The 22,802-nt window shown below is 38.6% G+C and overlaps 1 protein-coding gene across 2 annotated transcripts in view; it reads left to right on the top strand.

Moving 5' to 3' along the window:
- VWA8 (von Willebrand factor A domain containing 8) overlaps positions 1-22,802 on the top strand; it is a 376,366-nt gene that overhangs the window by 99,874 nt on the left and 253,690 nt on the right. The window lies entirely within an intron of this gene.

Raw genomic sequence — 22,802 nt, 5'->3', positions numbered from 1 at the left:
TATAGATGGCCTTTATCATGTTGAGGTATGTTCCCTGTATTCCCACTTTGCTGAGAGTTTTGATCTTGAATGGGTGCTAGATTTTATTAAATGTTTTTTCTGCATCTATTGAAATTATCATGTGGTTTTTGTCCTTCCTTTTGTTTATGTGATGAATCACATTGATTGATTTGCAAATATTGTACCAGCCTTGCCTCCTCAGAATAAATCCCACTTGATCATGGTGTATGATGTTTTTTTCATTTATTGCTGGATCCAGTTTGCTAATATTTCGTTGAGGATTTTAGCATCTAAATTCATCAAGGATATTGGCTGATAGTTTTCTTTTTTTGTGTTGTCTTTGCCCGGTTTTGGTATCAGAATTATGCTCACCTCATAAAAGGAGCTTGGAAGTCTTCCCTCCTCTTGAATTTTTTGAAATAGATTGAGAAGGATAGGAGTTAGTTCTTCTTTGAATGTTCAGTACTATTCACCTGTGAAGTCATCTGGCCCAGGATTTTTGTTTTTTGGGAGTTTTTTGATAACTGTTTCGATCTCTTTTGTTGTGATTGGTCTATTTAGATTTTCTGATTCTTCCAGATTGATTTTTGAGAGATTATGTTTTTCAAGGAATTTGTTTATTTCACCTAGGTTGTCTAATTTTGTGGCATACAGTTCTTGAAGTGGGTCTTCTGTATACAACATATGTATGGGTCCTGTTTTCTTATCCATTCAGCTACTGTATATCTTTTAATTGGAGCATTTAATCCATTTACATTTAAGGTTATTATTCATATGTAGTTGTTTATTGCCATTTTTTTCTTTAAATCTACATTCCTCTTTTACTGGATTTTTTCCCTGCTTTGTTCTATCTACAGCAGGCCCATTAACATTTTTTGCAGCATTGGTTTGGTTGTGATGAGTTCATTGAGGGTTTTTTTTTTTTTTTTTGGGTCTGGGAAGCTTTTTATTTTTAAATGATAGCCTTGCTGAATAAAGAAGTTGCTTGGTTGTAGGTTCTTGTTCTGCATTACTTTGAATATTTCTTGCCTTTCCCTCTGGCCTCAAGTGTTTCTGTTGAAAAGTCGGATGTCATCCTTATTGGGGCTCCTTTGTAGGTGATTGACTGTTTTTCTCTTGCAGCTTTTAGTATTCATTCTTTATCTCTTAGCTTTAGTATTTTGATTATGATGTGTCTTGGTGAAGGTCTCTTTGGGTTCTTTTTAAATGGACTTTTCTCTGCTTTCTGAACCTGTATGACTCTTTCCTGCATCAATTTAGGGAAATTTTCAGCTATAATTTCTTTGAACCAGTTCTCTATCCATTGTTCTTTCTCTTCTCCTTCAGGAACCCCTATTAGGTGGATATTGTTTCTCTTCATGTTGTCACACAGCTCTTTTAGAGTTTCCTCACTTTTTTGATCCTCTTTTATTTTGCTGTTCTGCTTCCATGATTTTGCTTATCTTGTCCTCTAAGTCGCTTATTCGATCCTCTACTTCATCCAAGCCTGCTTTTCATTCCTTCTAGTGTAGTCTTCATTTCTGCTACTGTGTTTGTCATTTCTGTCTGGTTCTTTTTTATGATTTCAGTGTCCTTTTTGATGCTTACATTTTCTTTATTTAGGTCCTTATTTAGTCCTTTCATTGTAGCTTTCAGATCCTTAAGCATCCTAACAATCATTATTTTAAACTCTGCATTCAGTAATTGACTACTTACTTTTCATCCAGATCTTTTTCTGGAGATTTCTCTTGTTGATTCATATGGCTTCTGTTCCTCTGTCTTCCCATGGTTTCTGTTTTTGGTTTACAGGCTTGTTTGAGTTGTGGTCTCCTTAAGTAGTAGAACCTCTTTTCCACTTTCTATCTCCTAACTGGGTCAGGTTTGAGGAGCCCTTCCTTAAGATGTCACTCTAACAAGGATTGTTAGGTCCTGAACTGATGCTCTTCATATCTGGCCTCTGGATATGCCCTCCCTGGACCTTCTTGGCTGGAGCCTGGCACAGACCAGTGGAAGTCACTGTCTATGACAGGCCCTTATCTATCTTTTTGGAGCAATAGGTGATCCAGATCCTGTGGTTGCCTCTGCTGAGCCCAGGTGCCATTGTTCATATCAACTTAGGCTGGCTTTTATTTACTTTTGGCCAGGAGGATGTTCATTTAAATGTTCAGGTACCCCTGAGATCCGCTTTCTGCTGCCTCTTATTGGTGGCTACTTGTTGGGCTCAGTAATATAAATCAGGGGTTAGGTAAGGTAATGGATATGGCTTGCCCCTTAGCCTCAGGTGTCATTCTATCCAACTTTTTTATTTTATTTTATTTTGTATTTTTCTTTCTTTTCAGTTCTCAGAAGGGTGTGGCCACAGGAGTCTAATGGGTGTGGCCTTTGTGTTCTTGAGGTGTGGCCTGTCCCCAGGCTGGCCACCACCTCTGCTGCCACCTCTGGTGTAAAGGCATGGGTGTTGCTGGTGCCCACCTGTTGCTACAGTTGCTGCAGCTTCCACCTTGCCTCTGTGGGTGGGACTGTGTTCACCCATCCAGGTTGCAAGCCCTGGCCCACCACCGGCCTTCGCCCCACCCCCGTGGGTGGGACTGCGTTCACCCATCCTGGCCGCCAGCCTTTGCCAGCCCTCGGCCTCTGCCCCACCCCAGTGGGAAAGACTGTTTTCACCCACCTAGGTTGCAAGCCTGGGCTGTCCCGGCCTCCACCCCACCCCCATGGGTGGGACTGTGTTCATGTATTCAGGCTGCAAACCTTGGCAACCCAGGCCTCCGCCCTGGCCCTGCAGGCAGGACAGTGTTCATGCACTTGGGCTGCCACTGCAGCTGGATCCCACTTTCCACTCGATGGACAGGTCCGCGCTCCCATGTCCTGCTGCCACCCATCCTCCGGTGAGCACTCAGCATTTTAGTTCAGACTTTAGCACTCAATACTGTATCCCTGATGGCTTCTTCATTCTAAGCAACTCTGCTCTGACTGCAGCAGGAGAGCTTCCATTTGGCTGGTGACCTGCTTCTCTTTGCTGGTATTGCTGGTTCCAGAAAAAATATTCACTTTAGATTTGGGTATTAACTCAGCCAAGTATTAGGGTGGCTGTCCCTCAAAGTGTTTCTCCCTGTGCCTTCAAGATTCCATTCTCTTCATGCTACAACGGTCCTCTCATCTCTACCCATCCCCCGGATCCCTGGGTGAATGGTTGTGAAAGAGGTTTTCTGCGTGGTCCCTTTAAGACGAATCCTGGGTCTTAGAAATCTGTCTCTTTCTTGCAAACAGTATCCTGACTTGTTTCACAGCTAAATACTGTCCGTATGCCTCTTCTAGGCTCCGGGGCTGCAGGCTGGGGCTTCGGTTCTCGGGCCCAGGACCCTCCTCTCTCTCATAAAACCCCACCACCATGCAAGTCATTTCGGGCCACCGTTCACTGTTGGGAGCTGGGCAGCCCTCCCGCATTTTCGCTTTTCCTACTAGTCTCAGCGTGGCTTCTTCAATGATCTTTGGTTATAGATTCCTCTTGTTTTAGCCAAAAGTTGGTTTTCCAGATGATTGTTCTTAAAATTAAGTTGTAATCCACTTTGGTTTTGGGAATTGGAAGTAGGAACATCCGCCTACTCTCTCGCCATCTTGTCCCATCCTCTGGTATTTTCTTGATTTAACAGAATGTGTTGACAGAAATGTTTTTAGGCAATAGTTAGGACTCATGTTCTTTTCCCAAATGATCCTTAACTTGTTGACTAAAACATGAATGATCTTCAGTTGTCCCTTTATGCCACAAACAAACATACAAAACCAAGTTTTTACATGTACAGGCAGTGATAACTTGCTGGCCAACAGCTATTGTAAAATTTTGTAAATTAAAGACACACCCTGATTTTAGAGATACTAAATCTAAAAAGTGTGTATCTTGAAGTGATGTAATTTATCAGTTTGTCTTTCATGTTATTTGTAAGCTCCTTGAGGAGAGGGACAACATGCTGTTCAAGACTCTGTTCCCTTTGTGGGCATATAGTTGATGTCTAGTGGAAAAAATAAAGCTTGTAAATCTTACATTCAATATGAATTTTGTAATAGAAATTGTAAAGTAAATGTAGTTGTCTTTTCATTTTCATATATAAATTTACATTCTTTATGAATTTTGCAATAGAAATTGTAAACTAAATATAGTTGTCTTTTCCTTTTCATCTATTCCTCATTCTTTTCTTCTCTATTTTTAAGTGAGAGGAGTGGAGATAGTGAGACAGACTCCCACATGCACCCTGACTAGGATCTACTCAGCAACCCCATCTGGGGCCAATGCTTGAATCTACTGAGCTACCTTTAATGCCTGAGGCTGATGGGCTCGGACTAACTGAGCTGTCCTCAGCACCTGGGCTGATGCTTAAACCAATCAAACCACAGGCTGTGCGAGGAGAAGAGGGAGGGAGAAGGGGAGAGAAGCAGATGGTCACTTCTCTTTTTTTCTATTTTTACAGAGACAGAGAGAGAGTCAGAGAGAGGGATAGATAGGGACAGACAGACAGGAATGTAGAGAGATGAGGAGCATCAAATATCAGTTTTTCGTTGTGACACCTTAGTTGTTCATTGATTGCTTTCTCATATGTGCCTTGACTGTGGGCCTTCAGCAGACTGAGTAACCCCTTGCTCGAGCCAGCGACCTTGGGTCCAAGCTGGTGGACTTTGCTCAAACGAGATGAGCCTGCGCTCAAGCTGGTGACCTTGGGGTCTCGAACCTGGGTCCTTCGCATGTCAGTTTGATGCTGTATCTACTGCGCCACCACCCAGTCAGGCTGGTCGCTTCTCTTGAATGCTCTGACTGGGAATCAAATCTGAGATGTCCATACACCAGGCAAGGCTCCATCCACTGAGCCAATCAACCAGAGCTACTTGCTTTTTTTTTTTTTTTTTTTCAGGAACCTATAGCTTGCGAGCCAGATGTGGCTCTTTTTTTTAAAATTAATTTTAATGAGGTGACATTGATAAATCAGGGTACATATGTTCAGAGAAAATATCTCTAGGTTATTTTGACATTTGATTATGCTGCATTCCCATCACCCAAAGTCCAATTGTCTTCCGTCACCTTCTAACTGGTTTTCCTTGTGCCCCTCCCCTCCCCACCCCCCTCCCTCTCTTCCCTCCCACCCCATAACCCCCACACTCTTGTCCATGTCTCTGACTCTCATTTTTATGTCCCACTTATGTATGGAATTATATAGTTCTTAGTTTTTTCTGATTTACTTATTTCACTCAGTATAATGTTATCAAGGTCCATCCATGTTGTTGTAAATGATCTGATGTCATCATTTCTTATGGCTGACTAGTATTCCATAGTATATATGTATCAAAGCTTTTTAATCCACTCATCCTCTGACGGATACTTGGGCTGTTTCCAGATCTTTGCTATTGTGAACAATGCTGCCATAAACATGGGGGTGCATTTCTTCTTTTCAAACAGTGCTATGGTGTTCTTGGGGTATATTCCTAAAAGTGGTATAGCTCGGTCAAAAGGCAGTCAATCAACCAGAGCTACTTGCTAGCTTTTTAAAAACAACATGGCCCTGGCTCTTATTTGGACAGAAAGGTAATCTCAAAAGTTTACTATAATGATACTTATAGTATTTTAAATTAATCTCACAACTAGAACTACTTCAACTGTTTATATAATGGGACATAGCACAAAGTTGTGTATTGAAAATGCCGGGTATTTGCTTTTTTAACTTGACAATCTTATAAACTTGTATATTCTACAATGCAAAGTGTATCTAAAGTGTAACTATGCAGTATGTGTTATAAAGTTTTCTTTTGAAGACACTCTCTTATGTTGCATTAATTTCCCATTTAAGAAGCAATAAATAATACATTTGCTTTAAAAATAGTATCCAGGAAAAACGCCAGTGACATCAGAGAAATGGCGCTGTGAGGAGCGCTACCGATAAATCTCCCTAAAATTTCAACAAGTTCTTCAAACAGAGACAGAGAAATCTATCCTTGGAGCGTCTGGAAGTCCCATAAACTGAAAATGAAGTGCTGTCAACAAAACCACCCTCAGATGCCATTACGGAAAAGGAAGTCAAATATCATGGATACAAAAAACAGAGATGTAACAAAGATAGATGAGGAAAAATCTATGAAGAAAAAATTTAATATATTGGAAACCTTGGAGCTAAATGACAGAGAATTTAAAATAGAAATTTTAAAAATACTCAGAGATATACAAGAAAACACAGAAAGGCAATTTAGGGAACTCAGAAAAGAACTCAATGACGACAAAGAATATATTACCAAGGAAACTGGACTTTTCCTGGACTCCTACTCCTTGTGACAGCTCCTAACAGACTGAACTGGGGTTGGGTTGCATTTTTCAGGGATTTGGCATGGTAATGGTGCCAACTTGGACTTGGTGAACATGTTAAGGACACTACTCTTTTATGGATTCTTGCTGTATTGGCCAAGAGTTTGCTTAAAGGCTTTAATCACTGTAAAAAAAAAAATAGAAGACTGGATAAAGAAGATGTGGCACATATACACCATGGTATACTATTCAGCCATAAGAAATGATGACATCGGATCATTTACAACAAAATGGTGGGATCTTGATAGCAATATACGGAGTGAAATAAGTAAATCAGAAAAAACCAAGAACTTTATGATTCCATACATTGGTGGGACATAAAAATGAGAATAAGAGACATGGACAAGAGTGTGGTGGTTATGGGGGCGGGGGGAGGGAAGGAGGGAGAGGAGGAGGGGGAGGGGTACAAAGAAAACTAGATAGAAGGTGACGGAGGACAATCTGACTTTGGGTGATGGGTATGCAACATAATTGAACAACAAGATAACCTGGACATATTTTCTTTGAATATATATTCCCTGATTTATTGATGTCACCCCATTAAAATTAATAAAAATTTATTTATTAAAAAAAATCAAACAGAGAAGAAAAACTTAATTCATTAACGGGAAAACGAGATAACAAGCTTAGCTAATAGAACAGGCCAGATAGAAGGTAGGATTAGTGACATGGAAGACAAGCAGCTTGAGGCACAGCAGAGAGAAGAAGAAAGAGAGAGACTCAAAAATTAAAAAAAATGAGAAAGCCCTACGGGAATTTTCTGACTCCATCAAAAAGACTAACATAAGAATAATAGGTATATCAGAGGGAGAAGAGAGAGAAAATGGAATGGAGAACATATTCAAACAAATAATAGATGAGAACTTCCCAAGCCTGTGGAAAGAACTAAAGCCTCAAATTCAAGAAGCAAACAGAACTCCGAGTTTTCTTAACCACAACAAACCTACTCCAAAGCACATCATAATGAAATTGGCACAAACCAACGACAAAGAAAAAATTCTCAAGGCAGCCAGGGAAAAGAAGAATACAACATATAAAGGAAGGCCTATTAGATTATCATCAGATTTCTCAGCAGAACTCTACAAGCTAGAAGAGAATGGACCCCAATATTTAAAGTTCTGAAAGAGAGGAACTTTCAGCCAAGAATACTACACCCATCAAAGCTATCCTTCAAATACGAAGGAGAAATAAAAACATTCACAGATACAGAAAAGATGAGGGAATTTATCATCAGAAAGCCCCCACTCCAGGAAATACTAAAGGGGGTTTTCCAACCAGATAAAAAGAACAAAAAAAAAAAAAAGCCACAAGTAAAAGCTCCAAGAAGAACACAATGAAACCAAATTTAAACTGTGACAACAAAAATAACAAAAAAAAGGGACAGGAGGGAGATTAATAGTAGCAAAGGATGATGTAATGCAGAAGCACTCATAAGATGGGGTACTACAATGAACATGGTAGGTACCCTTTTCATTACTTAATGGTAACCACCCTTGAAAAAGCCAGCACAGAAGCAAATGACTTTAAAAAGGTAGCAACAGAGGAAAGAAGTATGGAATAGAACTAAACAAAAACATAGGCTAGAAAAGCAAAAGAGAAGAATCAAACAAGATACAAAACTAACAGAAAGCAATTTATAAAATAGCAATAGGGAACCCACAAGTGTCAATAATTACACTAAATGTAAATGGATTAAACTCACCAATAAAAAGACATGGAGTAGCAGAATGGATTAAAAAAGAAAATCCAACTATATGCTGCCTACAAGAAACTAATCTAAACAACAAGGATAAAAACAAATTCAAAGTGAAAGGCTGGAAAACAATACTCCAAGCTAATAACATCCAAAAAAAAGCAGGTGTAGCAATACTCATATCTAATAATGCTGACTACAAGACAGCAAAAGTACTCAGAGACAAAAATGGTCATTTCATAATGATTAAGGGGACACTGAATCAAGAAGACATAACAATTCTTAATATATATGCACCAAACCAAGGAGCACCAAAATATATAAGACAGCTACTTATTGATCTTAAAACAAAAACTGACAAAAACACAATCATACTTGGAGACCTCAATACACCACTGAGGGCTCTAGATCGTTCATCCAAACAGAAAATCAATAAAGATATATTGGCCTTAAATGAAACAGTAGAGCACCTGGATATGATAGACATCTACAGGACATTTCATCCCAAATCGACAGAGTATACATTTTTCTCTAGTGTACATGGAACATTCTTAAGAATTGACCATATGTTGGGCACAAAAATAACATCAGCAAATTTAGAAAAATCAAAATTGTACCAAGCATTATTTCTGATCATAAAGCCTTGAAACTAGAATTCAACTGCAAAAAAGTGGAAAAAAACCCACAAAAATGTGGAAACTAAACAACATACTTTTAAAAAATGAATGGGTCAAAGAAGAAATAAGTGCAGAGATCAAAAGATATATACAGACAAATGAAAATGACAATATGACATATCAGAATCTATGGGATGCAGCAAAAACAGTAATAAGAGGGAAGTTCATATCACTTAAGGTCTACATGAACAAACAAGAGAGAGCCCAAGTAAACCACTTAACTTCACACCTTATGGAACTAGAAAAAGAACAAAGACAACCCAAAACCAGCCGAAGAAAGGAGATAATAAAAATCAGAGCAGAAATAAATGAAATAGAGAATAGAAAAACTAAAGAAAAACTTAATAAAACAAGGAGCTGGTTCTTTGAAAAGATCAACAAAATTGACAAACCCTTGGCAAAACTGACCAAGGAAAAAAGAGAAAGGACTCATATAAACAATCCAAAATGAAAAAGGAGAAATCACCACAGACATCATAGATATACAAAGAATTATTGTAGAATACTACGAAAAACTATATGCCACCAAATTCAACAATCTAGAAGAAATAGATAAATTCCTAGAACAATACAACCTTCCTAGACTGAGTCAAGGAGAAGCAGAAAGGGCCCTGGCCGGTGGCTCAGTGGTAGAGCGTCGGCCTGGCGTGCAGAAGTCCCGGGTTCAATTCCCGGCCAGGGCACACAGGAGAGGTGCCCATCTACTTCTCCACCCCTCCCCCTCTCCTTCCTCTCTGTCTCTCTCTTCCCCTCCCGCAGCCAAGGCTCCATTGGAGCAAGAGATGGCCTGGGCACTGGGGATGGCTCCTTGGCCTCTGCCCCAGGTGCTGGAATGGCTCTGGTCGCAACAGAGTGACGCCCCGGATGGGCAGAGCATCGCCCCCTGGTGGGTGTACCAGGTGGATCCCAGTCGGGCACATGCGGGAGTCTGTATGACTGCCTCCCCATTTCCAGCTTCAGAAAAATACAAAAAAAAAAATAAAGAAAAAAAAAAAAAGAAGCAGAAAGCCTAAACAGACCAATTAGCAGGGAGGAAATAGAAAAAACTATTAAAAACGTCCCCAAAAATAAAAGTCCAGGCCCAGAAGGTTATACTAGTGAATTCTATCAAACATTCAAAGAAGACTTGGTTCCTATTCTACTCAAAGTCTTCCAAAAAATTGAAGAAGAAGTAATACTTCCACATTTTATGAGGCCAACATAACCCTCATACCGAAACCTGGCAAGGATGGCACAAAAAAAGAAAACTACAGACCAATATCTCTAATGAATACAGATGCTAAAATACTAAACAAAATACTAGCAAATCGAATACAACAACATATTAAAAAAATAATACATCATGATCAAGTGGGATTCATCCCAGAATCTCAAGTATGGTTCAAATCAACATATGTAAAACGGTTAATGTAATATACCATATCAACAAAACAAAGAACAAAAACCACATGATCTTATCAATAGATGCAGAAAAGGCATTTGATACAATACAACACAACTTTATGTTTAAGACACTCAGCAAAATGGGTATAGAAGGAAAATATCTCAACATGATAAAGGTCATATATGGTAAACCATCAGCCAACATCATATTAAATGGCATAAAACTGAGGACTTTCCCCCTTAAATCAGGAACAAGACAGGGTTGTGCACTTTCTCCACTCTTATTTAACGTGGTGCTAGAAGTTCTAGCCAGAGCAATCAGACAAGAGAAATAAATAAAAGACATCCATATCAGAAAAGAAGAAGTAAAGGTATCACTTTTTGCAGATGCTATGACCCTATACATCGAAAACCCCAAAGATTCCACAAAAAGATTACTAGAAACAATAAACCAGTACAGTAAGGTCAGAGGATAAAAAATTAATATACAAAAGTTCATACATAGCCTTTCTATATGCCAACAATGAAACATTAGAAACCGAACTCAAAAATATAATCCCCTTCACGATTGCAACAACAACCATAAAATACCTAGGAATAAACATATCAAAGAATGTAAAGGACCTATATAACGAAAACTACAAAGCATTGTTAAGGGAAATTGAAAAAGATACAATGAGATGGAAAAATATTCCTTGTTCTTGGATAGGAAGAATAAATATAGTCAAAATGGCCATATTACCCAAAGCAATATACAAATTTAATTCAATTCCTATCAAGATTCCAATGACATTTTTTAAAGAAATGGAACAAAAAATCATTAGATTTATATGGAACTATAAAAACCCCCGAATAGCCAAAGCAATCCTAAGGAAAAAGAATGAAGCTGGGAACATTACAATACCTGACTTCAAACTATATTATAGGGCCACGACAATCAAAACAGCTTGGTATTGGCATAAAAATAGATACTCTGACCAATGGAACAGAATAGAAAGTCCAGAAATAAATCCACATATATATGGTCAAATAATTTTCGATAAAGGGGCCAACAACACACAATGGAGAAAAGAAAGCCTCTTCAACAAATGGTGCTGGGAAAAGTGGAAAGCCACATACATGCAAAAGAATGAAACTGGACTACAGTTTGTCCCCTTGTACTAAAATTAATTCAAAATGGATCAAAGACCTAAATATAAGACCTGAAACAATAAAGTACATAGAAGAAGACATAGGTACTAAACACATGGACCTGGGTTTTAAAGAGCATTTTATGAATTTGACTCCAAAGGCAAGAAAAGTGAAGGCAAAGATAAATGAATGGGACTACATCAGACTAAGAAGTTTTTGCTCAGCAAGAGAAACTGACAACAAAATAAACAGACAGCCAACTAAATGGGAAATGATATTTTCAAACAACAGCTCAGATAAGGGCCTAATATCCAAAATATACAAAGAACTCATAAAACTCAACAACAAACAAACAAACAATCCAATAAAAAAATGGGAAGAGGACATGAATAGACATTTCTCCCAGGAAGAAATACAAATGGACAACAAATATATGAAAGATGCTCATCTTCATTAGTTATTAGAGAAATGCAAATCAAAACTACAATGAGATACCACCTCACACCTGTTGGATTAGCTATTTTCAACAGGACAGGTAATAGCAAATGTTGGAGAGGCTGTGGAGAAAAAGGAACCCTCATCTACTGTTGGTGGGAATGTAAATTAGTACAATCATTATGGAAGAAAGTATGGTGGTTCCTCAAAAAAACAGAAATAGAACTACCTTATTACCCAGCAATCCCTCTACTGCAGCGGTTCTCAAACTGTGGGTTGTGACCCCGGCGGGGGTCGAATGACGAAATCATAGGGGTCGCCTAAACCCATCGGAAAATACATATTTATTATACAATATATTTTTAAATAAAATATGTATTTCCGATGGCTTTAGGCGACCCCTGTGTTTTGGTCATTCAACCCCCACCAGGTTCCGACCCACTGGTTGAGAACTGCTGCTCTACTAGGTATATACCCCAAAAACTCAGAAACATTGTTACGTAAAGACACATGCAACCCCTTGTTCATTTGTAGCATTGTTCACAGTGACCAAGACATGGAAACAACCAAAAAGCCCTTCAATAGATGACTGGATAAAGAAGATGTGGGACATATACACTATGGAATGCTACTCAGCCATAAGAAATGATGACATCGGAACATTTACAACAAAATGTTTGGATCTTGATGACATTATACAGAGTGAAATAAGTAAATCAGAAAAAAACAAGAACTGCATGATTACATACATAGGTGGGACATAAAAATGAGACTAAGAATCATGGACGAGATTGTAGTGTTTATGGGGGTGGGGAGTGGGGAGGAGGAAAGGAGGGAAAGGGGAAGGGGGAGGGTGAAGGGCACAAAGAAAACTAGATAGAAGGTGACGGAGGACAATCTGACTTTGGGTGATAGGTATGCAACATAATTGAATGATAAGATAACATGGAGATGTTTTCTTTGAACATATGTACCCTGATTTATTGATGTCACCCCATTAAAATTAATAAAAATTTATAAAAAATAAAAATAAATAAATAAAAATAGTATTCAAGATTGATATTCAAATTTTATACAATTTCAAAAGTATGTATTAGATTCCTTATTAATTGAAATGGTACTTTTTATAAAACAATGAACATCTTTTGTGTTATATTAACGAATTCAATTATTATGAGGTATTTATTAGATTTATGAAAACAAACTAGGAGGCTTCTGGGCATGTGTACAAAAATAAACATTCCAATAAAACCAAATCCATTAGCTGAAGAAAAAAAAGAAAAGTCACCAAAAAATCTAACCAAATAAGGAACTCCAGACTGAAAGGTAGTTCAAGTTACCTTCCTCTCTAAGCCAAAAATATGGGATTCATACATTTGAACAGGGAAGGTATTTCAAATTTGGGGATTTCCTGTGGAATAGCTAGAAACTTAAGGACATTGTATAATGAAGTCTTAGTAATATTAGTAAGAACACATTCTTATGGTTGACCATCTCCATTAGCTAGTATTTTTGTTTTAAATGAACTTTACATAATTTTGATTAGAGGTCTTAGGGCAGTCTTTTAAGGGTCAGAGATCACTACAAGAGTGAGGAGTTTGCTGAAGGTTAGTGAGATTAGTGACGAAGTTACATATGTCTATTCTCCTTATGGGGAATATGTTGAAGAAGATAAGAAAGAAGGATATAACTGATTTTATTTTGAAATTCACAAATTTTGTAATGTATTTTTAAACATTCTTAAAAATAAAAAGTTAACACATGCTTCACAGTGTTATCATGTAGTTGCCTTTTATGATTCTTAAATGATTTATTTTTCTATTCTTCCCCCGTTCAAAATCCTCAGTTATTCCAGATCCAAACCACTTTTTGAATGCATAGCAGTTTATTGCTGACTTACAAGCCAGTAAGTAGAAACAGGCCATTCTGAGATGTGTGCAGTGAAAACTGTTTGACAGGACCATAGAGATGATCAAAAAGGACAGCGGCGGTAAAGCATTCTGTAGCCCAGCTTCACCAGTGAGTCTGGGAACTTAAGAATTGAAGTAGTTTGTGATATAAGCTGCTGAATTCTTGATTTTACAGTCTATTGACTACTATGAAGAGAGAATCTGAGGAGGGGCCTTGGCCAGCCTGGTCCTATGATGCTTCTGTTCATTTCCCAGAAGTTCTTCTGGGTCTGGGTAGCAGCTTCTGTGTGGGAGAATGAGGCCCATTATGCCCTCACATAGGTGGGAAGTTGGGCAGGGTGGCCAGGTTGCCCTGTTACCTCCACCCACCTATGTAATGTTAGCAAGCCTCTTTCTGTGCTGCTTTGGGAAGAAGACTCTGTATTTATCCTTAACAGCGCTCCCTGAATCCTAGTAACTCTGTCCTATGACCCACCTAGTGAACAGCTCTTTTCTTTGGCCCCTACTGCATAATTCTTTCATGGGGAGTAATTTGGAGAAGGCAGTCGTAGCTTTGTGAGGAAGGGTCCAGAAGAGACACATTAAGCCAGTCAAAAGAGTTGTCAATTGTTGTAGCCATAGCATACTTCCTAGCCTTCTCGCCCACACAGCTCGTTGTCGGTCTAATGTTATTTGCTTTCTGCAGGACCTGCCAGAGCTATTGACATCTCCAGTAGCTCTGACTCACCACCCCTGAACCCACTGTAGAGCATTTGGTGGAAAATGCTTTAGCACCATATGGAATTTTATGTTACAGTGTTTTGTTTTGTTTTGTTTTTTTTTGTTTTTGTTTTTTTTTTTTGTTTTTTTTTCATTTTCTGAAGCTGGAAACAGGGAAAGACAGTCAGACAGACTCCCGCATGTGCCTGACCGGGATCCACCCGGCACGCCCACCAGGGGCGACGCTCTGCCCACCAGGGGGCGATGCTCTGCCCATCCTGGGCGTCGCCATGTTGCGACCAGAGCCACTCTAGCGCCTGAGGCAGAGGCCACAGAGCCATGCCCAGCGCCCGGGCCATCTTTGCTCCAATGGAGCCTTGGCTGCGGGAGGGGAAGAGAGAGACAGAGAGGAAAGCGCAGCGGAGGGGTGGAGAAGCAAATGGGCGCTTCTCCTGTGTGCCCTGGCCGGGAATCAAACCCAGGTCCTCCGCACGCTAGGCCGACGCTCTACCGCTGAGCCAACCGGCCAGGGCTGTTACAGTGTTTTAAAGAACACATCAGTTATGTTGATTGAACATTTGTAAATTTGTTTGTTTGTTTTGGGTGAGAATGTTGAAGTTCTACTCTCTTTTCAAATTTCAATTACATAGTACAGCGTTATCAGCTATAGTCACCATATTTTACATTAGATCCTCAGACCTTATTTATCTTATACTTGAATGTATATTTTACCAACCTCCTCCTATTCCTGACACTCTCAGTCTCTGGCAGTCACTTTTCTACTATTGCTATAGGTCTGAGTTTTCTTGTTTTTGTTTTTGTCTTTACATGTGAGTGATACCATGCAATATTTTGTCTGGCTGGCTTATCCACTTAGCCTAGAGTCCTCAAGGTCCATCCATATGTTTGCAAGTAGCAGGACTTCCTTTTTTCTCATAGCTGAATGATATTTTCTCATGGCTGGCTGAATATATATATACCAGATCTTTTTTACCCATTAATCCTATGGATGATGGACACTTAGGTTGTTTTCTTATCTTGGCTATTATGATTAATGCTGCAGTGAACGTGGAGTACAGAGATATCTCTTTGATATCCTGTTTTCTTTTTCTTTTTCTGGATATATACCCAGAAGTGGCATTGTTGATCATATGGTAGATCTATTTTTAATTTTTTAAGGGCCTATCATTTTGTTTTCCATAGTGATTGTACCAGTTTATATTCCTACCAATAGTTCACAGGGTTTCCCTTTTGTTCGCATCCTTACCAACATTAATCTCCTGACTTTTTGACAGTAGTCGTTCTAATGATGTGAGGTGACATCTTATTATGGTTTTGATTTGCATTTTGCTGATGATTAGTGATGTCAAGTACCTTTTCACGTACCTGTTTTCCATTTGTATGTCTCTTTAGGAAAAATGTCTATTCAGATTTTCTGCCCAATATTTATAATCAGATTTTTTTTTTGCTATTGAGTTGTATGAATTCATTTTTATATTAACACCTTAATAGATATGTGACTTGAAAATATTTTCTCCCATTCAGTAAGTTACCTTTATATTTTGTTGATGGTGTCCTTTGCTGTGCAGAACTTTTTTGTTTCTAGTTTGATGTAGTTTTGCTTGATTGTTATTGCTTTTGCTGCCTTTGTTTTTGGTGTCAAATCCATAAAAACCACTGCCAAGACTGGTTTCAAGGAGATTATATCTGATGGTTTCTTCCAGGAGTTGTATGATTTCTGATCTTACATTCAAGTCTCTAGTCCATTTTTGTGTATGGTATAAGATAGTGGTCCAGTTTAACACTTCTGCATGTGGCTATATAGGTTTCCTGACAGCATTACCTTTTCGCAAGGTATGTTCTTGCCTTCTGTGTCATAAATTCTTTCATTATCTAGGCATAAGTTTAGTTCTAGATTCTCTATTCTATTTTATTGATTTGTGTGTCTGTTTTTAGTGCCAGTGCCACTCTGTTTTGATTACTTTTATAATATAGTTTGAAATCAGGAAGTATGATGCGCTCAACTTTGTTCTTTCTCAAGATTGCTTTGGCTATTTAGTATCTTTAGTGGTTCCATACAAATTTTAGAATATTGGAAATTTGATATGGATTGCATTGAACTTGTAGATTGCTTTTGGATAGTATGGATATTTTAGCAATATTAAGTCTTCCAATTCATCAACATGGAGTATCTTTTCATTTATTTGTGTTTTCTTCATTTTTTTCATCTTTGTCCTATAATTTTCAGTTATGTTAGTTGAACATTTGTAGGTATTTTTTATTTTATTTTTAAATTTATCCTTTTCTTCAGTGAGCAATTTAAGTTCTCTCTTTCCTAAATATTTAATGTGTACATATTGAATTTTTTAGATATTTAATCAGAATACATTTCATTTTTTAAAGAATGGTTGGAGTAGCATTTTAAAACTTTAATACAGATCATGTCATTTCCCTGTTTAGACTCTCTCAGTGGCTTTCCATCATAGAGTAACATAAGAACTCCTTGCCCTGGCATCTGAGTTCTCCATCAATACTGTTCATCCTTGGCTGCCTAGAAGAACCACTCAGAGAACTTTGGGAAACTTCCAGTATCTAGACATCACCGCCAGAGAGTCTAAATTGATTAGTCTGACGTGGGACCCAGACTTGAGTATTTTTTAAACAACTACTCGGTGAATCTAACAGTCAGCCAGGTAGAGAACCACTGCCCTGCTCGGTCTGACCCATGCCTGTCTCTCCAGCCTCCTTCTCTGCGGAATGCTTTGCTGTGATGTTGCAGCCTCACTGGCTGCTGCAGTCCCTGAACTCTGTCCGGCTTCTTTCTGCTTCAGGTCTTTTGAACAGATTAGTGTTTGGCCTGAAATACACTTTCCCTGTTCTTCACACGGCCTCTTGTTATTCAGACTACAACTTAAATATATTTAGAGAAAATGTCCTTTACCCATAGAGTCATTTGCTGTCACACTGCCCTATACCTATTTTCTATATAGCACTGATTACTATGTGACACTTTTTTTCATTTGTGTCTCCTCTCTACCCTCCATCCTTCTCATCCTCTGTCTTCCTTCCTTTTTCTATTTCTGCTCTCTTCCCAGTGGAATGTAAGATCCATGTTTCTGGTTTTCAGTGCTGACCTTAGTATCTGGAACAGTGACTGACTCACATGTAGTAAGCTATCAATATAGAAAGAGTGGATAATTACATTTTGAAAATTTTATATTATTTTTAAAGGGACCAGCTTCGATCTGAGCTTTAACTTTTCTTTACTAATTTCTATTTTTTTTACTATTATGTTTTCATTAAATTCTAAGCCAACAACTTCTACTGTCATGCAGCATTGTTATATCACTTGTATTATTGTTCTGAATTGTTTACTTATAATTGTTAGATTAAAAAAAATTTTAAGTGAGAGGAGGAGAGATAGTGAGACAGATTCCTGCATGCTCCCTGACCAGGATCCACCCAGCAATTCCTGTCTGGGGCCAATGCTTAATCAACCAAGCTATCTTCGGCACATGAGGCTGACTCTTGGACCAACCGAGCCACTGGCTGCGAGAGAGGAAGAGAGAGAGAAGTGGGAGAGGGAGGGGAAGAGAAGCAGATGGTTGCCTCCCATGTGTGCCCTGACTGGGAATTGAACCCAGGACATCCATACACCAGGCTGACACTCTATCCACAGAGCCAACTGGCCAGGGCCTCGATTTAGATTTTAACACATTTGTATTTTGTTTTTTCAGTTGATTCAGGTTCAGCTACCATTTATTAAATATCCATTGGTGACAGACATTATCTCATTTAAAACTAAAGCTGTTTTCCTCACTTCACCCATTTATCATATTTAAGGAAGTGGCTGGATTGGAACTGCAGCCCAGCTCTCCCCATGCTGTTCCCATCCTTTCAGCTGTGCTGCTCCTCCTGTCGGCCGAGTAGGAAGGAGTGGAGAGCTGCTGAGTGAGGCCAAATGCCACAGCTGCTCCAGGTGTCTTACTGAATACAGAGCAGATTATTAGCACTTACAACAACCCTGATTTAGATCTTATTTACTTCCTTTTAAAAACACTTATAAGGCAAATATTAGTGCAGATATTTAAAGTAGAATTGATTGCTACTTTCCCACTTGTTCTAACAGTCAAACATTTGTGATAAAATGTGGCACTGTTTACAGTACCACTTGAATAAAATGTGATTATTTAGTTTGTATATACTGGAATTTTACTCTATATCTGCTTTTTGCTTTTCTTTTCGAAACTGCCCTTATCCTTTTGAAATACTCTTAGCTGTCTGTCAACATTTCTTCACAAGCTTTTTTTTTTGGCATTTTTCTGAAGCTGGAAACGGGGAGAGACAGTCAGACAGACTCCCGCATGCGCCCGACTGGGATCCACCCAGCACGCCCACCAGAGGGCGACGCTCTGCCCCTCCGGGGTGTCGCTCTGTCGCGAGGAGCCATTCCCGGCGCCCGGGCCATCTTTGCTCCAATGGAGCCTCGCTGCGGGAGGGGAAGAGAGAGACAGAGAGGAAGGAGAGGGGGAGGGGTGGAGAAGCAGATGGGCGCCTCTCCTGTGTGCCCAGGCCGGGAATCGAACCCGGGACTTCTGCACGCCAGGCCGACGGTCCACCACTGAGCCAACCGGCCAGGGCCTCTTCACAAGCTTTAATAAGTTGGTTTACTTTAAAATATCATCCTTAAGTTGAGGCTTTTGTTGTGGAAAATAGAATCCATTCTGGCTGTCTAAAACAAAGAGGAGTTTATTTCAGGATATTAGGTAGCTAACGGAATCTCTGGGAGAGACGGGGAAAAGTGTATAGATTTTGCCCAGTTAGGGATGACAGAGCCAGTAGAAAGAACTTCAGCCATAGCGGTCCCAGAAGAGCCTGTCTCCTGGTACTGGCTGTCACCTCGCTCATTGCTCACTGCTCGTTTTTTTTTTTTGTTCCCAGTTTTGTGTTTGTGAGAAGGCTTAGTAGAACCTGGGTCATGTATAGAACTCAGGCTGCAAAAACATCTAAGAGATTTCTAGTTTTCTAGCCTCTGAAGTACAGGAAGGATAGGACAGTGTTTATGATTGGGTATCTTCATTGAATATATATTACATTATTGCACCTGCACTGATGCACTGACCTTGACTTTATATTTTATTTTTTGCCTTTATTAAGATGGCCTTTTGTCAGGTTAGTTGTTAGTGAGACAGTGGGTTTGACCTCTAGTTAGCTTTAATCAGAAGAATTTTGATCAGTGTTCATAGAAGAAATCTTTAACTAGAACAGATAGCTTGAAATAGATCCCACAAGTTACAATGAAGAGAGCTATAAATGATGCAAAATCAACTTCTTTCCATCATTGCAGAGTTCCTTAAAACTAATTGTACTCTGTAACACCATGATCATGTACATAAAGGGAGCATTTATTATCCTTGACAGGTTAAAAATAGTTCTTTAAAGGAAGAACTAGTGAGAGGAGCATGGAAGTGTTTACAAATAATTTTACAGTAGATGTAGAACAAGAGGCCTTTTTGTCTGAGATCAAACATAAATGACACTGAGGAATGCTGGCGGCGTGCCCTGCATTCTGTTCACAGGGCATGCTCAGACTATAAATAATGGCTTCGTTTCTATTCTGGGCCCTACAAATTATTAACATTCTGTGTTTATGCAATATTTATGCGGTATTCTGCCAGTAATATGCAGACATAATTAATGGCTGATTGCAGAGTTGAAGGCTTACATCAACTAGTCTTGGCATATTCTTTTATTCACTTAAATTCCAGGTTTTCTTACTATTTATGCTACTTGTAAGATAAGTTCTGCTCAAAGAAGCAAACTTATTTGAGGTAAATGTGGAAAGCCTACAGAATTCCAGCTAGTTTCTTCTGGAAAAAAGTCATTAATAATACTTATTTACCCCAATCAAAAAACAAAACAAAACAAAACTACCCATTGTTTATCTTTTTAATTCAAAAATAAGAAAATGAAGAATCATATCTACCTAGAGATACAATTACTTTTAACTAAAGCATTTTTTTAAAGCATTTTTCTCATTTGGATATATACTTAAAGATTATTTTTAACAGGAGTGGAGACCAGCTATATTTGTGGTCATTTTGGGGAGTAGTCACTACTTTCCGACTCTTCTCTAAGAATTTGACTGAGAAACAGCATTTGTGGAGAGTAGCCTGAGAGGCGTGCAGTTGGTGTATGAACTGGACACATGGGTTAACTAATCCAGGCCAGCTCTTTCTGTGTGGAACCCCTTTTACTGTGTTTGTCCTAGTAATCTTCTCGAGGACCACCTGGCCTTTCTGCTTATTAGTTGTGTGTTCTTGTTTGGGTAAGCCATTTAATCTTTTCGTAACTCAGTTTTCTCCTCTGCAGAATACAGATGATAATTGTATCTCTCTTAGGGTTATAGAAGGATTACACAAGTTAATTTATGTAAAGTATTTGGCACCTAGTAAGCTCTCCATAAGTTGTAGCTGCTATAATTACTGTTATTTCTATTAACTCATTAACACACTGTTCTTTATATGATGCCCTGACCCATGTGACAAATTTTTCTCAATCTCGTTTTCAAGAATTGGAGTGCTGCTACTGTTTTTGGTATCAATGCTGTGGTCTTTATGACTTATGTAATGTTTTTTATGTCACTTTTTTGTGTTCAATATTAGGAAGGTTAAGGTTATATTTGCTTTTTAGTTTCTTCTTATAATGCATTTTGTGTATCATCTTTACCTTTCTTAGTTTTATCTTCCCCTTTTTAGTTTTCTTTATCTACTTACTTTTAATTTTATAATACATTACATTATATATATTTTTGCAAGCCAACTTAATTACCTTCTGAAACTCTTCTGGGTTCATATATGTGGTGGAATGTGTATTTTTTAACTTAGTTGAGATGATATTCTGTAATACTTTGATATCTTACTTTTGCTATAATGATTTAAATTTTCTATCAGAATATATATATATATATTCATTAGAATGTAAAATCTACTTTCTTATCAATATTCATATTTAAAGAGAAAGGTAGCTCAAATTCCTTCCTTCCTCCCTCCCTTCCTTCCTCCCTCCATCCCTTCTTCTCTTCCTTTTTTCCTCCCTCCCTCCCTCCCTTTCTTCATTCCTTTCTTTTTTAAGTGAGAGGAAGGGAGATAGAGAGACAGACTTCTGCATGTGCCCCAACCAGGATCCACCTGCAACCCCTGTCTGGGGCCAATGCTCAAATCAGCCAAGGTATCCTCAGTGCCAGGACCAATGCTCAAACCAACTGAGCCACTGGCTGCGGGAGAAGGGGGAGAGGGAGGGCAAGAAAAGCAGATGGTTGCTTCTCATGTGTACTCTGACCAGGGATTGAACCTGGGACGTCTGCACGCTGGGCCAATTCTCTATCCTGAGCCAACCAGCCAGGGCCTCAAATTTCTTTATACACTAAAATGTACTATAACACTTTCAATTATCTTTTGAATATTATATCTTGGAAAAGTAATTCTAATCTGATTCTAGCCACTAAACACACAACTACTTTTTGCAGTTATTTTACCAAACTATTGACTTATATCCAGGTATCTAAGAGAATCTCAGAAAAATTAGTGTTTACCACTTAAAGATACTAAAAACTTTAAGGAATTGTTTTAAGGTTCAAATCTGTATTTTCTGATACATTTAATTCAGTTATGTTTCTTCTTATTTTAATGGGATATTTTTATTTTCAGAGGGGATTTTTGGTTGCAAATAAAAAAATTCCAAATAGCATAGAATCTTAAGAGAGATATGGGTATTTTCTAGGGATCTGAATGAAGGTGAGGTGTTGAAGGTTAGACAGTGGTTGCTCTAAAGGAACTCGATTTTTATGTCCTGTTACTTTAAAAATTTTAAGGAAACACAGAAAGAGGAAATAGTTTGGGCTTTATGATATCATTAGTGCTATTTATATTCCCTTAAGTTCAAAGGTTTCAGGGATAAGAAAATATATGCAAAAATGGAGGCATTCATCTTTCTTGAGTTTTATTAGTATACCTTCAAAATGCTCATATGGAATAAGCACACTTTTTTTTAACTTTTTCTTTCTACTTGCTTTGAGGATGTGTGTGTAGGTGGGATGAATATAGATAGGATATATTTTTAACCATTCCATGATGTAGCACATGTTAAAATAAATAAAGATATTAAAATAATTTTATGGTAATAAAACCCAAATATTCTATAGACAGAGAAATACTTGAAAATGCTATGACTATTTTTGTGTGTGTGTGTGTGTGTGTGTGTATGTGTGACAGAGACAGAGAGATGGAGAAAGGGACAGATAGGGACAGACAGGGGGGGAGAGAGATGAGAAGCATTAATTCTTTGTTGCGGCACCTTAGTTGTTCATTGACTGCTTTCTCATATGTTCCTTGAGGGGGGGGCTACAGCAGAGCGAGTGACCCTTTGCTCAAGCCGGCGACCTTGGGGTTTGGAACCTGGGTCCTCCGGGTCCCAGTTCGACACTCTATACACTGTGCCACTGCCTGGTCAGGCTGTTACACTATTTTAAAGATTAGCTTATTATTGAAATT

This window comes from Saccopteryx leptura, chromosome 4, assembly GCF_036850995.1.
Source record: "Saccopteryx leptura isolate mSacLep1 chromosome 4, mSacLep1_pri_phased_curated, whole genome shotgun sequence".
NCBI classification, from domain to species: Eukaryota; Metazoa; Chordata; class Mammalia; order Chiroptera; family Emballonuridae; genus Saccopteryx; species Saccopteryx leptura.
This window is presented reverse-complemented; position numbering and strand designations above follow the sequence as displayed.